This window comes from Balaenoptera acutorostrata, chromosome 10, assembly GCF_949987535.1.
Source record: "Balaenoptera acutorostrata chromosome 10, mBalAcu1.1, whole genome shotgun sequence".
Classification (NCBI taxonomy): Eukaryota; Metazoa; Chordata; class Mammalia; order Artiodactyla; family Balaenopteridae; genus Balaenoptera; species Balaenoptera acutorostrata.
The window spans coordinates 55,078,842-55,091,485 of NC_080073.1; the positions used below are offsets into that span (position 1 = coordinate 55,078,842).

At 39.7% G+C, this 12,644-nt stretch overlaps 1 protein-coding gene across 10 annotated transcripts in view; it reads right to left on the reverse strand.

Moving 5' to 3' along the window:
* Positions 1–12,644, reverse strand: part of RBMS3 (RNA binding motif single stranded interacting protein 3) — a 727,705-nt gene that overhangs the window by 36,944 nt on the left and 678,117 nt on the right. The gene's annotated exons all lie outside the window — the stretch shown is intronic.

A 12,644-nucleotide genomic window follows, 5' to 3' on the forward strand; every position in this document is an offset into this window, starting at 1 on the left:
AAGAGGAAATGTTGAGGGTGCCCTTTAAATTGTCCTTTAAAACAAAGTTCAGTCTCTACAAGAGTCAACAAACATATGCTTTTTGTGTGCGTTTGGTTTTGAGTCAAGAGACTTTCAGGGGTGGAAGCTGACCTACTCGACTAGATAGAATATTCATATTAGAGATTGATCTAAGACGGGTGGGGAACAAGTGAAGGTAAGAAGGAAGTGGGGAGAAGCAGGGAAGATGGGGTAATGTTCTAAATAAGGAGGAAAAAAAATATAAAGCAACAACAAGTTGAAAACTGCAAAAGTAGAGCATAAAGCTATTTGAGAAAAGTAATTCCAGGAACTGTACATATTTAGGGGGAAAAAAACCAGATTGGAACAATATTACCCTATCCATGTGATCATATATAACTTTGGCAACACAAAAGCATAATAGAGGAGTTTCTGCTGAGCTACAGATATTACCATTCTTGCCTCCAAGGATGTGTTCAAAGTAAAGAGTTAAGGGCAAGGGATAGGAGGACTAGGAGGAAAGAGACCTTCTGGTACCAGAGTCCAGATTCCACTTTTTGCCACAAAAATTGAAGAAAAACTTGTTTGATAACAGCTGTCAAACAATGGATAGACAAAGGACATCATCTTGGGGTAAATTTCAACCCACTCCCATTGAGGTCTTAAGAAGCATCGTGAACTGCACCATCTCACTTATGTTCAGCTTTACCCCAATCCACCTGCTCACGGTTTACTTGAGTTGTTTAGCATGATGGTTAAGAAAAATCTCAATTTGTAGCTATAAATCTCTTAGTGCGTTGTATAATGGAGTCAAATATTCATACGCAAAAGCTTTTTTTTTGAGAAATATTAGTCAAATAATGCATACAAGGCTCTTAGCATAGAGCTGGGTATAGACTAGCAACCTAATAGATAGGAACAGTCATTACTATTGGTTTTATTTTTATTGATATTATTATTATGACAAGATGGAAATGTCACTATCTTCATAGTTTGGCAGGATCAGAAATCAGCTTAGGCAGGAAATGTTCATTTCTTTCTCTTGGAAATTACATTGATAAGACACTTTGTATCAACAGAGGCTCCTAAGGCATGGGTGACAGACACTTAACGTACATGAAGAGATAGTTATAAATGGAGGGAACTTGTGTTTCTGAGAAAGAGGGAGAGGGAGGAAGCCTGGAGGAGCTAGAGGAAAGTGGGAGGAGAGAGGTAGCCAGGAGCACGTGGAGGGGAAGGGCTGGCGGAACCCCATGGTGGGGCAGGGGGGCGCTGAAGGGCATTTTAAGCACAGGGATGAATCTTTATATTCAGTCTGAAATTGCTTACATGTCCATTACTGAACATGACCCATGCCTTCCCTAATGTTATTCTGAGTAGGATTTTTGCGGGAAAACTGGAAAGAGGGTGAATTTCACATCTGATTCAGTGTGGAGCAGACAGAGCAGACACAGGTGACTATATGGTCTCAAAAACGTAAATACATAATTCAGAAAGCCTTGGACTTCTAAAGGGCATGGGATTGGGGGTTCCAGACAACCTTATCTGGTTTCATAGTATTTCAGGATCCAGTGACATCTGGGTTACATTCTTAAACAGAGAAAATAGACTTGGATACAGTTGACTCAAAAAGACTGAAAAGTTGCCCCAAATCTTGGTACTTTCTACCTACTGGAGAAATAAATAAAGGGTTGGATCATTGAGAGAAGCATCTAAGAAGCAGTTCCAAAAAGAAATAAAAGCAACGGTTATTAAAAAATATAAACAGGAAGACCAGAAGTGTACTTTTTAGGGTGGTGGTATAGAAGAAGTTAGGCAGTAAAGGTCAAAAAGAAAGAAAAATCAGTATAGATACAGACTATTCTTAATTTCATCTCCGTATTTTCCTTGGCCTGGTCCTACCATCTGACCTTGATTTCTATATCCCAGGAGACATTAGCTTCTGTTTAGGACCTGGGAACACTCCTTCACAAACTCACAGGCTACTGTGGACACTGTTTTCCTAGAATGTTAACTATAGATTTTTCTAGAGTTTAGGTCCTGTTTTTCTTTCTCATGACCAAGGCACTGTGTTTCCCACATATCATTAAAAAATATTTATGAAAGCCAACTATGTTTAAGATGTTATGAGTCTTATTTCTCCAAAGAAGACATACAGATTAGGCACATGAAAAAATGCTCAACATTGCTAATTGTTAGAGAAATGAAAATCAAAACTACAATGAGGTACCACCTCACACCAGTCAGAATGGCCATCATTAAAAAGTGTACAAATAAGAAATGCTGGAGAGGGTGTGGAGAAGAGGGAACCCTTCTACACTGTTGGTGGGAATGTAAGTTGGTGCAGCCACTATGGAAAACAGTATGGAGGTTCCTCATAAAACTAAAAATAGAGTTGCCATATGATCCAACAATCCCACTCCTGGGCATATATCTGCACAAAACTATAATTCAAGAAGATACATGCACACATATGTTTGTAGCAGCACTACTGACAATAGCCAAGACATGGAAACAACCTAAATGTCCATCAACAGATGAATGGATAAAGAAGATGTGGTATGTATACACAATGGAAAGAAGGAAATAATGCCATTTGCAGTAACATGGATGCAACTAGAGATCAGCATACAAAGTGAAGTAAGTCAGAAAGAGAAAGACAAATACCATATGATATCACTTATATGTGGAATCTAAAATATGACACAAGTGAACCTATCTATGAAACAGAAACAGACACACAGACATAGAGAACAGACTTGTGGTTGCCAAGGGTGGCCGGGTGGGGGGGCGTTCGGGGAGGAATGGAGTGGGAGGTTGGGGTTAGCAGAGTCCTACTGTATGGCACAGAGAACTATCAATATGTTCAATATCCTATGATAAACCGTAATGGGAAAGAATATTAAAAAAAAAATGAATGGGACTTCCCTGGTGGCACAGTGGTTGGGAGTCCGCCTGCCCATGCAGGGGTATGCGGGTTTGGGCCCTGGTCCGGGGGCATCCCACATGCCGCAGAGTGGCTGGGCCCGTGAGGCACAACTGCTGAGCCCACGCACCTGGAGCCCATACTCCAGGGCAGGACAGGCCACTGCGATGAGAAGCCCGCGCACCGCAACCGAGAGTGGCCCCTGCTCGCCGCAACTAAAGGGGGCCTGTGTGCAGCAGCAAAGACCCAACACAGCCAAAAATAAATAAATAAATAAATACATTCATTAAAAAAAAAAGGGAATGTAAAAAAAAAGGTGTTATGAGTCTTATAGTGGCAGATATAAACCAATCTCCTCCTTGATGAATTTCAGGCACTATTATAGAAAATAAAAATACATGGGTTTTAATTTACTAACAAATATGCTTAATTCTTATCTAAAGGATATTTATAAAACAAGAAAAGAAACTTAAAAAGAGGGGTCAATGACTAAACCATGACCCCAGATCAAAAGTGAAAAATCGAAGTCTATAGTAAGTGTAGATTCTAGACAGCAGGGCAGGAAGAATGATAAGAGGGCAGGTGCAGTGACCAGTTATTTTCAACCACTCAACATCCATTTTCCCTTCCCAATGCAACCTGTATTTCTTTTGGGAATTCTTATGCCCACCCCCCCCCTTCCCCAATCATATAATTAGAATGTGACTGACTCCACAGTTAGTATACCCTGATCCCCTGTCCAGAAATGGATGAAAATAACCCTCGCAGAACCAATGAAACTAGAGAAGATGTTTATTAGAAATTCTGGGAGAGGAAAATATTCTTTTGTGTGTGTAGAAACTTCTAGAAATTACCTTTTCTCTTCCTTTGGCATGTAAGTGTGAGCATGTAAGGGCATCATTGCTACCTTGACAATGACAGGGAGGAACGGGTAGGCTGGGTTCATCAGACCTGAGGCTGTGAAGATGATACACAGCTTAGTAGAAAGAAAACAGGTCTTTAGAGACATCATTTGAGCCAGTTCTCTCTATGGCTTTTCAGGTACATGAATCAATGCATTTATTTTTAAATTAAATCTTTTTGAGCTGAGTGTTTAATTATTCCTGTGGTTGAGGAGGTCATATGAATTTGAAAGGGGAAATTAGGCAAATGAGAAAATGAGTTTAAAAAATACACAACATCCTCAGCTCTGATAGAACTGCCCAGAACAGTGGGTCAGGAGTAGCACAGGCCTCTGTTACCTTGCCTACTAGGCATTTGGTCCTCTCATTCTGTCAATAAAACTCAACTGCTTACAGAGCCTTCTCTGACATTGAGAGTTGGCTCTCCCGTTCCAATGTTTATCCGAATCCAATTTGCCTAATTACTTTAAATATTTTTCATTACTATTTACAGCATCTCAAGAACTTTTCCTAATTAGGAGACACTAATTAGCAGAATTTTTTGAGATTTCTGAGGAAACTCATATGGAGAATGCCCACCATCATTCTGCAACGGCCCTGCAACTAAAATGGAAACAATCTACAACAGTGCCTAAAATTCCACCCTGGGATTAAATGTTAACTCAGTCAGAAACTGGTATTTTACCATATAATTGGCCCTCAAGAAGGAGCTGGGAGAATCCTGAGAAACAGACTGAGGCTAGTTTTGATGAAGGGAAGAAGAAACTATAGGATTAGAGTTGATGGGACAGGCCCCAGGGGTATAAAGTTCTGAGGTTTTTAGAAAAGCCTAGGAGAAGAGAATATCAAATGGAGTGTGGGGATCTGGAAGAGTCCCAAACTATCCCTTTATTTGTATTGACCCTGAATGGGCTACCAAGTACTAGATCTCAGGTATCCTGGTATATTTCTGCTATCCTATCATTCCATTTTCTTACCTGATTGGATTCCCCAAACTTTTCCAGTGTTTACTACATGTGGGATCTCTCCAGGTACCATTCATCGAACTTGTTTGTTCTGTGGATTTTGGGGAGATTGACTTTCCTAAACTAAATCTTGTTTACTGCCTGTGACCCAAGTATCCTGTTTCTATCAGACACCTTGTGTAAATTCTGAACTTGTATGCTAAACTCAGTAAGTTACTTTAGATACAAATACCTCATGAGGGTGAAACAAATCTGGATATCTGCAGGATTTTAGTGAGCATTGCAAGAAAAGACTTTGCACTGGATTTCTTTTATTCAGTATCTTCCAAATAATATTCCACGGAAGGCTCTTCCAAGGAATTTTTTACAGCTGTTCCACAGTCTTGTTTACTCTGAGTCAAAAATTTTGAAAAATGATGGAATAAACCAAGCTAAGCAGGTATTTTCATTTTTCTTGCAGATGAGGTTTCCTTTCTCTCTTTTTCCTCCTTCCTTCTTTATATCCACTGTTTTTTCCCCTGCAGTATTTCTCCATCTTTAGTTTGCAAATATTTATTGTGAACCTACAAGCGTCTCTAAGAAGACAAATGCAGTTTGTTATACTTCCCAGAAGTGCTGGACCTCAGCACTTTTAATTTTTTAAGTACAGTAACATCTCATGAGATGGAGGCGCAGTCTCTAGGACCCTGGTTCTCAACTTTGGCTTTACATTGGAACCACCTGAGCCATTTGAAGAAAATACTGATGCCTGGGGCCCATCTGCAGAGAACCTGATTGAACTGGCCTGGAGTGTGGCCTGGGCATTAATATTTAATGCTCACCTGGTAATTCCAATATGCTACAAAATTTAAATCTGCTACCCTAGGGGCTGTTTGGAAAATTATGCTTAAATATGTTCCCCAAGGAAATCTATAATTCACATAAATAATCAAAAGATTAATTAAGTATAAGTGATAGATTTATGTTGCATACCCTGAACTTCTATCATTCTTCCTTGGAGGATCTTGCATTAAGAAAAGGAAAATAAAACAGAAAAAAAAAATATCTCCCCAAAGGAACTGAAAACAATTGTGAAAGGCACAGGAGGTAAGTAAATATATGCCCAATAAAATTTCTTCCCAATTCTACCCAGGATTCTGCAGGCACTGGCAAAGGGTTGGGGGGAGGGTGAAGAGGAGGAGAGAAAAGTACAGCTATCCTCATTAGCCATAAGTCACAGTGAGTCTGTAGACAACCAAGGTCAACTTGGGTGTGAAATTAGGGGCTCAGTTGAAAGCTTTGTTTCTAGTTTTATGTATTTTAGAAATACAAACAGTGAATAATCAGGATTAGATGCTGCCAGTTACAAAAAGAGCTTTAATATCCAAGTATGGAGTAATCCTCTTAGCTGTATTTCATACCAGTGGAAAATAAAAAAGACCAATTTAGTTATTGTCCTAATTACTAGAGGCTCAAAGGAATGTGCTGGGGAAGAAGATGCTTGTTGACAATATATGAGTCCTTCCCTGGACTCATGGGCTGCCATGAGTTCTTTAAAAGGACCAAGACCCTTATTATAATATATATGTGTCCTTGGTCCTTTTAAAAATGGAGTGAAAACTCTTGACATTAGTAAGACGTCCCTGAAGTATGAAGTATGAGTATGAATATAATAGAAAGGGGAAAAGAAGACCATAAGCACTTCACACCCAGGAATTACTGCTGTTATGTTTGTAAACAGTGTTGGTTCCCTCCCCTCCAGATTAAGAGAGAGGATTGAGCTCCCATTCTGGTTTGGGGTTTTAATAATCCTAAAAGTATCTCCTGGGAAATAACCGTGCCCTAGTGAATACATACACTACACCCATGTGCCAGTTCACACGGTTTCTTTGTCCCGGGAGTTCCTAAATATATCATTACGGGCCATGAGCCCTGATAGTTTTGAATGCACTGTGTAAATTCAATTAGGGATTTATCTCTTTCTCCCCAAGGACCCACTCTACTCAGATTCCAACCTAAGTCCAGTTCTGTTGGTCTTTAAAAACACATCATGCAGAAAGAAGGAAATCATACAAGACAACAACCATATATGATAGAATTCTGGAAGGAAGGAAAAAGTTGGAATAATAGAGGATAATAAGCATTTCTACTTTTATTCTATCATAAATTTAATCCTCCATTGTCTTAAGTGGTTTTTCCTTCCCCCATTCACATGCATGCCTGTGATTGGCTGCTTGGCTGGCAGCTGTGGTTCTCAAACTTGATTGTGCCTCAGAACCACCTGGAGGGCTGTTAAAGACGATAGTGCTGGGTCCATGGCCAGTTTTGGATTCAGTATGTCTGGTGTGGGGCCTGGGAATTGTATTTCTAAGGTTCTCTCGTCTTCTCATTCTGTCCCTGCGAGTGGATTGTGGTGCGGAAGAGATGATGAAGGTCACCCACTGCCCTTCCCCAGGCTTCAATGCTTCGGTTGTATCACATGCTTCAATACTCATCTTCGTAACACATAACTTAGCGATTGTAGTAAAAGGCCCGTGGGGCTGATGTCCTTTGCTTTGGCTGAGTGGTTGCATTCCACTCTTCATGAGATTCCTAAGGAAAGGTATTTTAGGAAGTGGGCTGTATACACACGTGTGCACTTTAGCATTGTGTGGAATTAGCCCTTCAAATAAACTTGAAGTCTAAGTGGCTTGGGTGATAAGTACGAATGCCAGGGGTGTAAGCTTTAAAGCAAGCAGACACCTTATAAAGTATCAGCAAAGGGCAAAATAATTCAATTGAGTTTAGGGGATTAAAAAACCCTCAAGTGTGGCCTGAACTAGCTGAGTTCAAGGCCATCAATCAAACAATTTCCTAAAGGAATGAAAATAACAGGGGGGTTTTACTACATGACTGCTAAAAGAATGATAATAATAATTTTTAAAAAAACAGAAGGGCTACATATTTTACATTTATATCCAGCTTTATAATGAAAAAAAAATCAAGGGGAAAACATCTCTTTGAGAGTAAGAAATTCAAGAAGGTAAAATCCACAGACAGAAACAACCAAACAGAAAGGTTTTCAAAAGACAAATTGATTTTTTTTTCTTTATGAAACTGTTAATCTGCAAGAATTTTCAATGTCATTTAGAAAACAGTTAAATTCCTTATGGACTGTCAGGACAAATTGGGACAAAACAAAATGAGAAAGAGAAAGGGGAGGAGAGCACAAACTTTCCTGCTAGATGAAAGGGTGCCTTGTTTGATCCTGGTTGAAAATCCTACTTAAGGGAAAACAGCCTTATGTCCACTGGCTGGCTGCCTTTTTTCAGTAAGCTCTCAATATAATAGTGCGTCACTAATGGATTGGGTATGGCGCTTTTCCATTTCATTAATGAAAAAAAGCTAAAGGCCATTACTTGTCCTGATTACCATTCACAATGATGGTGGGGCACTTGGATGCATGTCTTCCAGAGAATCTGCAAAAGGCATGACACACACCACTGAAGAATTGATTTAAGAAATGACACACACATACAAATGAGGCAAAAATGCTACATCACTGAGACCAGTAGGTTTGCAGTGGTGTCCATATGAGAGACCTGGACAATGAAAAGGGTATAAAAGTACTTTCAGAAGGTGACTGGGGAATCCATTATAATGATGTTGGTAAGATAAATAAATGTGATGACTATCTAGGGAAAACAACTAACAAAAATGAAACCTTCCAGATAAGTGGCAGTGATAAAGGGTAGTTATAGTTCTAACAGACACTTTGTAGATTTCCACCAATATTTTAAATTATTTCATATAAAGGTCCTCTCAGTAATTCTGCTTTCTCCAAATCCCTTCACCTTTTCTCTTACTTTCTTGTTCATGAGATTTTTCTATCCCATTCAGAAAGCCCTCTACACTTATTCATTCAAATGTCCAAACTTCTTGGGAATTCAGAATCTGTTTTCCTCTTGCTATTTTCATCTTTTGAAGTTAAGGTTAGGATTATACACAATGTGTTTCTTGCCATTCAGCATTCTCACAAGTAGGTATTATTTATTCAATAAACAAATATTTGTTAAACACCTACCCCGATACTACTGGGTCATAGAGAAATAAGGTAAATAGAAGTAGTCCCTGCTCTAAAGGAGTTTACAGTCTTGACTCTAGAGAGAAAGAAAGGTAATTTAGCAGAAAATGATGATTTAGTGCATTAAATTTTATGATGGAGATATTCCCAGGGATCTGAGGGAATAAGAAAAATGGGCAACTCTAGGACAAGATGGAAGGATGAGGGAGACTTCTAAGGAGAAGGAAACATCGAGACAAGCCCTGCAAAACCAGCTACAGATCCCTGCTGAGAAAGCATCAAGTTGAAGCATGGAGGAAACAGCATTCTAGCCAGAGGGACTGCTCATAGTTACCATACTCTCACTTATATGAAGACCCTGGTGGCTTGGCCCATCCTGGGAGCTGAGAGGAGTGCCCTCTGCCTGGAGCACAGGAGGAGTAAGAGGTGAGTCTGCAGCTGCAGGCGCCAGGCTCAGGAAGGGCTGCGTACACGGGCTAAGGACTGAGGCTGATGTTTGGAAGGCTGTGGAAGGATGGGAGGCAGGTCATGTGTGTGGTAGAAAGATGGCTCTGGTGGCTATAGAGAGAATGGATTAGGGTGGGTGAAGACTTGGATCTGCAAAACCCATCAGATGGATGCTGCGCTAAGCCTGCAATGGATGACCCTTAATTACAGTAACTTTCTGGGGGAGAATGTCCACACTTTTAGACCTTTTAGAGAAAATGAAGGCATCTGACGAGCTTAGTATTGTCTCCCCATTTTGTCTTCCACGTTGATTTGGAGTGAAAGCCAATGCTGAATTCTTTAATTGAGGGTGAGTCTTTATTTAAGGACTGTTTTAGACTCACAGACATAGAGAACAGACTTGTGGTTGCCAAGGGGAAAGGGGAGTGGGGGAAGGAAGGATTGGGAGTTTGGGACTAGCAGATGCAAACTAATGTATAGAGAATGGATAAACAACAAGGTCCTACTGTATAGCACAGGGAACTATATTCAATACCCTGTGATAAACCATAATGGAAAAGAATATAAAGAATGTATATCTATGTATAACTGAATCACTTTGCTGTACAGCAGAGATTAATACAACATTGTAAATCAACTAGACTTCAATTAAAAAATACTGTTTTATTTTCATCAAAAATTTGAGCTTTAGTGCCACCAGAAATAATAGGAATAGCACAGTCCTTGACCTCCAACCTCCATGGACCTACAATCTAAAAATGGGGTAGAGAGTGGTGAGGAATGTACAAGTACCTATACAACAGGAGCCCACAGAGGGCTTTAAGAGTTTTCCAAATAAAGTGAGGTCACATCTGGCTGTGCAAATCAGAAAGAGATTGGTGGAAGAGATACACCATTACTGATAGGTAAGATTTGACCAACAGAAACTGCAGGTGTGACGGGGAAGAAATTCCAGGTTGAAAGTCAGCAAGAGCAAGGCAAGAAAGAAAGTTCTCACAGCTAAACACATACTACAAATAATTATGACCAGTGAAAGAACAGAGTTATGGAGGTAGACAGTAGGAATAACAGTTGGTTAAAGTAGCTTGAGGATTATACGGCGGCAGACTCAAACACAGGCTGATGAGTCTTTAATTTTTGTCTTTGTGTTGTGGCTTTTGACTGGGAAAATAATATGTTAGGAGTCTCCCTTCGCAGAATTTAAGTATAGCTCACCTTGCTCCCCAAAAGGATTTTAGGCAGCTTCCAAACTTGTATAAAGTGTTGTAGTACCAATAAGTGAGAAAAATGAGACAAAGGGAAAGAAAGTACAGTGAGGCTAATAAAATAAATGCCATTAAAATTTATCAGAGGAAAAAAAAAAGGTTCTGAAGAACCTAGGGGCAGGACAGGAATAAAGACGTAGACGTAGAGAATGGACTTGAGGACATGGGGAGGGGGAAGGGTAAGCTGGGACGAAGTGAGAGAGTGGCATGGACATATATACACTACCAAACGTAAAATAGATAGCTAGTGGGAAGCAGCCCCAGAGCACAGGGAGATCAGCTCTGTGCTTTGTGACCACCTAGAGGGGTGGGGTAGGGAGGGTGGGAGGGATTCGCAAGATGGGGGAGATATGGAGATATATGTATATGTATAGCTGATTCACTTTGTTATAAAGCAGAAACTAACACACCATTGTAAAGCAATTATACTCCAATAAAGATGTTAAAAATATTTATCAGAGTTATTTAGCAATAAATTACATGATTCCCTGTGTTCATTAGGTAAGAAAATAAACCAGATGCGTGGAAAAATAATTCCCAATATGGAGGCAAGAGAGATATTTCTCCCATAAGTCTGAAAGGAGAAGATACTATGTAATCTTAATGAACAACAGCTTTAAAGTAAGCAAGCAAGTTTCCAAGGGCTATTTATCATACATTCCTTCAAATGTAAGTGAATGGCATTATGCCAATGCATACTTTAGGAAAAGCTATTTTTCAGGGGGTCAGTGGGACACAGTCATCCAAGTAAGACGGCTTTCGCAGGTTAATCCAGGGATATAATTTAGATGAACCAAGGAGAATGGATATACTGCACATTATCCAAATGCTCCTCCCCAAATTTTATTTTCTCTTAGCCAAGGTTCTGAAAGGTAGGAATAGCAGTGACTTCGGAATTGTTATACTTCTTGACAAGGACTTGGAATGTAGCTTTCTTTGCTGCTGGTTACACATGGACCCCTATGTTTTAACCATCAGCCACATTTGGCATTGGATGGATAGTGTCAAATTAAGGAAGCTAAAAAGAATTTAAGAGAACCTACTCACTCCATATGAAATAAACCCCCTCTATTTGGAAGTTAAATTCTTCTCAGAAAAATTTTAGGTCTGTATACACACAGAGACATCATCACACTGTGGGTCTACAGTATGACATCTTCGTAGAACAATCTACTTAAGCCATCCACAGCTTTGAGTAGTGAAGTAGTTCTGGTATATCCTGGGCAGGAAAGTTTGAGTCTTGCTATTAAAAAAATGACTTCAGATTCAGAGATCTAATATGTACCCTCTTTCTGGCAATAATCATATGGTAGGAATAGTTACCTACTAAGGTACTCCCAATTGTTATATTAAGACCATATCCTTGCAAATAAAGTTTAAAAAATGTTAATCTCAAATTTTATTCATGTATTTGGGGGAAGGCTAAACAAGAAAGGCAAGGGCCAGGTGTTGACACTAGGAAAACACTGCAATAATAAAACTAAAAGGTAACAAGGGTGCAACCTGGATGGAGGTAAGGGAATGGAATGGGTAGGACAGAGTAGAAGTATATTGTAGAAGTAGAATTTACAAGAAAAAGGAAGCTTGCGTGTGGGGTAGACTGAGCCAAAACGTCTCGGAGGTTTTGAGCACAATTGCCTGGAATAAAAATCACCTGTCAATGAATAAGAGATTTTTCTATCCTTTCTACTCCAAGCTCAGTTGAATATTAAATCATATAGCTCTCACCCAGAAAGAAGAGCTATACTCCAAGCCACTGTCAAAGACCATAACAATCCTAAACTCATAGCTACACTTTCCTTGCAAGATCTTGGCTTAGAGAAATAATATTTATAGAGGTTTGCTCGAACCCTAGGGAGGTCTGGAAAAGAAACTGGATTGGGAGGAAACATTATGAGACAAATAGTGAATATGAAGTTTGAACTTCCATGGGGCTATCCAAGGGTGGGGACACCTACAAGGTGGCTGGAAACACAGGCCTGGAACTCAAAACAGAGGCAGGATGAGCGATATAGATAAGGAGGTCATCTCTATGACAGCTAGAGCTGAGGAAGTAGATGGCTTCACTGAGGGAGAAAACAGAGAAAAGTAAAGTTC